This window comes from Tachyglossus aculeatus, chromosome 2, assembly GCF_015852505.1.
Source record: "Tachyglossus aculeatus isolate mTacAcu1 chromosome 2, mTacAcu1.pri, whole genome shotgun sequence".
In the NCBI taxonomy this organism is placed as follows: domain Eukaryota; kingdom Metazoa; phylum Chordata; class Mammalia; order Monotremata; family Tachyglossidae; genus Tachyglossus; species Tachyglossus aculeatus.
In genome coordinates, this window is record NC_052067.1 from 100,397,117 (window position 1) to 100,401,333 (window position 4,217).

Genomic DNA, 4,217 nt, shown 5'->3' on the forward strand with positions numbered 1-4,217 from the left:
TTCAAACTAGAGAGCTGCTATCTAATTAGGAAGTTGGTTTTCTTCCCCAAACTAACTGTAATGAAGCCTATCCCTGGGTTCCACCCAGTGCATATCTATAGGTGGGTCTTTAACGTGCAGGGTTTTAATAAGACTACACTTGTCAGATGCCTGCTCCTGGGAACGAGGAAGATAATAAAAGCAAAAATACGGCACTACTGTGATGTGCCTGTGGCAGGATTCTGACAGGTGGTGCTTCTTGAGTACGCTATGTGTAGGTGAAGTCTGCGTAATAAGGTTATGAATGCTGAATTTCTATGTTCAGATATTTTAATTAGGGATAAATGAGAAACAAGGTTGAAGGCAGCAGCCAGGCCTGGGAGAGGAATTTTCCATAGAAATTTTGATTTGGGGGCACATAACTCGGCGGGATCAAAAGAACAAACAGTCCCAGCCTCAGGTTTTTCGGGGGGTGGGGGCTGATATGGTGCCCTGCGAAGAACAATTTGGTGGTCTCTGTGCTGGGGTTCCCCACAGACCCCAGCTTCCATCCATGGAACTCAACCCACAGTCCATCCACCTGATTGACGTAAGGCATTTCTGGTTGATCAGACCTCAGTCCTGTTCCCCACTTCCTGTCCCCCACCCCACCTACTGCTACCATGTATGATCCCCTCCTGACCTCTGGACCACTGGACAACTGACTGGCCCATTGTCCAGTGTCCCCTAGATGCTCCCCCTCCCCTGAAATCTAGCTTGGGATCCCTGTGCTGCCCATTTCAGGACAGATTTGGTCCAGGTCACTCAGTTGTTATTCATTCAATCGTATTTATTAAGTGCTTACTGTTTGCAGAGCACTGTACTAAGAGCTTGGGAGAGCACAATAGAACAATAAAGAGTGACAATCCCTGCCAACAACAAGCTCACAGTCTAGAGGACTATGGGAAGAGACGATGAGGTTGCTTGAGGTCACCATCTCCTTTCAGCTGAAACCTTAAGGTAGCTAAAGTTTCTGCAGGTCTGGAGATGCAGGCTCTAAAGGATCCTCCCTAGGCACAAAGGCAGCCGGGGATCTCCCCAAACTCTTAAAAGAGGCTCCCTGGTGCCTGGGAAGATTCCCAACCTCATCCACATGGCCCCACCGAAGTCATTTTAAAAATAATGTTGTCTGGGACAAACATTCACATTGCCAAAGTAATTTCCAACCTGTTCTTTGATCTGGATCCTACAAAGCAGTGATAGGTGGTAATTGATCAATGAATATGGGTATTTATTGAATGCTATGGTCTGCTCAACAATGCCCTAGATAATAATAATAATGGCATGGATGATGCTGATGACTTACTCCCTTTATTCATCCCTCCTCTCAGCCCCACCACACTTATGTACATAACTGTAATTTATGTGAATCTATTTTAATGTCTGTCTCCCTCTCTAGACTGTAAGCTCACTAAGGGCAGGGATTGTGTCTGTTTATTGTTATAGAGTACTCTCCCAACCGCTTAGTACAATGGTCTGCACCCACTAAGCGTGCAATAAATTAGACTGAATGAACTGTGGGAGTAAGAATGGCTTCCTGGGTAACTGAGGCAGGTTTTGGGTGAAGCTGGAGCTGATCCTCACAGCAGAGAGGACCACTGTCTGGGCTACTGCAGCCGGGGGGTCCCCTAGATGGTCATTATGGATGCTGTTCCTGCCCCTGCTGCCACCACTGCGGCTTTCAGGGCTGCAGGAGGGGAGGGGAGGCAAGCCAGAGGGCTGAAGTTACTGTCACTTCTGTGGCTCTGCCCGCCAAGGAACTGGGATGGCTGCAGGTTGCCCCTTCTCCTGTTGAGTCTGGTTTTTACCCATCCTGCCCACCTCCCTGGCCTCATCTTTGTCCCCTTCCAAGGCTCTGCCCCCCCCAAAATCCAGGGTATCCCCAACTCTACATCCCTCTCATTTCACTTGTATCTACCCCAGCTCTTAGAACAGTGTTTGGCACATGTGGGAGCAGCATGGCGTAGTGGAAAGAGCATGGGCTTGAGAGTCACAGGTCATGGGTTCTAATCATGGCTACACCACTTATCAGCTGTGTGACTTTGGGCAAGTCACTTAACTTCTCTGCGCTTCAGTTACCTCATCTGTAAAATGGGGATTAAGACTGAGCCCCATGTGTATCTACCCCAGCGCTTAGAACAGTGCTTGGCACATAGTAAGCACTTAACAAATACCATCATCATCATCATCTTAGCAGGGTCATTTGGGCTTTAGACAGGGAAGGAGATTGATTTTTTTTTCAGAAACATTCTCTTCATCATTTCATCTGTAATAAAATTTTAATAAAGTTTCAGATCCCATCAACAGGACTCTGCTCCCAGCCCCTCCCACAGCAGGGACAATAGTGCTGGGGACTTTTGTCTTTTGCTGTCGAGTCGTCTCCGACCCATAGCGATGCCATGGACACACCTCTCCCAGGACGCCGCACTTCCATCCATCCTGGTAGTGCATCCATAGAGTTTTCTTGGTAAAAATATGGAAGTGGTTTACGATTGCCTCCTTCCACGCAGTAAACCTGAGTCTCCTCCCTTGATTCTCTCTTATGCCACTGCTGCCCAGCACAGGCAGGTTTTGACTTGTAGCAGATTGCCTTCCACTCGCTAGCCACTGCCCAAGCTAGGAATGGAATGGACAGGCCTCTGCTTGACTCTCCCTCCCATAGTCGAGACTGGTAGAGTACTGGAAATTCTCCAGCTTTGACCCTGAGAGGGGAGAGGGAACCAATAAAAGAAAGCCGCTCTTGTCCCCATTAACCAATCAAAAGTGGCAGCTCATAACCGTGCCATAAATTAATCCCTTCAGATGAGGGAATAAAGATCAGAGAGGGGCACCTGGGGTGGCCGTAGTCCAATCAGATGTAGTTGAGGCGGTCTGTACCCCTGTTGTGTACTCACAGTCATCACCCCTCCTTATCCAACTTCTGAAACGCCTGCTCTCCGCTGCTTCTGATCTATTTGTAACAAGCTGCGAAAGTCAGTCATTTTTATTCATCCTGTTTGTAAAAACAACTCTGAGCAGTTGGTAATCTTGCTCCCGTTGCTGGGCAGTTTCCCAGGAACAGAACTCTGTTGTCAGAAATGGTCTCAGGGGGCTGTGGTCTTGGCTACCAGACTGGCTCTCAGCGATGTATTCCTGTGGGGTCCTTCCCCAGCCCTCCTGCTAGGCAGGTTTGGTCTCCAGCGGAGGGAGCTTAGGTTTCGGCCCCCATGGGACTTGAGAAGACGTCCATACTTGCTCCAAATCCCCTGCCACTTCCAGTCTCCTTCCTCCTACCTTCTCCCCGCTGATCTCTCCTGCTCCCTATTACCCCAAGAATAGTTTTGAAGGTTCTCAGAGGGAAAGTCAGGGACGGAGAGGGGAGAGCTAGGGATGTTGAAGAGCTCTATCTTTAAACAGAAGCAGTGTGGCTTAGTGGATAGAGCACGAGCCTGGGAGTTCTAATCCCACTCTGTCACCTGCCTGCTGTGTGACCTAGGACAAGTCACTTAACTTCTCTGGGCCTCAGTTACCTCATCTGTAATATGGGGATTGAGACTGTGAGTCCCACGTGGGACAGGGACAGTGTCCAACACAATTTGCTTGTATCCACCCCATTTCTTAGTACAGTGCTTGGCACATAGTAAGTGCTTAACAAACACCATTATTACCTGCACTTAGAACAGTGCTTGGCACATAGTAAGCACTTAATAAATACCATTATTATTATTAGTATTATTATTAAACACGAGGGTGGGGCTCTCCAGTCGGTACACCAGCCCACAGCTCTTCTGACATACATTCATTCATTCAATCGTATTTATTGAGCACTTACTTTGTGCAGAGCAGTGTACTAAGTGCTTGGGAAGTACAAGTTGGCAACATATAGAGACGGTCACTACCCAACAACGGGCACACAGTCTAGAAGGGGGAGACAGACAACCAAACAAAACATGTGGAAAGGTGTCAAGTCATCAGAACAAATAGAAATAAAGCTAGATGTACATCATTAACAAAATAAATAGAACAGTAAATATGTACAAGTAAAATAAATAGAGTGCTATGATGGTGAGATTTTTATCAGTGTGTCCAGGTTTCCTGTGCACTCCTCAAACAAAATTCTTTACAAAATTGAACTCGTCACTTTCCCACCCAGCACTTTCCTTCCCCTTGACTTTCCTATTTCTGACTCACAAGCCTCGTCCCATCTCTCTCCTTCAACG

The 4,217-nt window shown here is 47.5% G+C and overlaps 1 non-coding gene across 1 annotated transcript; it reads right to left on the minus strand.

Annotated features, from left to right (window-relative positions):
- Positions 1-2,592: 2,592 nt before the first annotated feature.
- Positions 2,593-2,730, minus strand: LOC119924824. Its single transcript, XR_005449514.1, has one exon. It is a non-coding gene; the product is annotated as a small nucleolar RNA SNORA7 (small nucleolar RNA).
- Between the last annotated feature and the right edge of the window lie 1,487 nt (positions 2,731-4,217).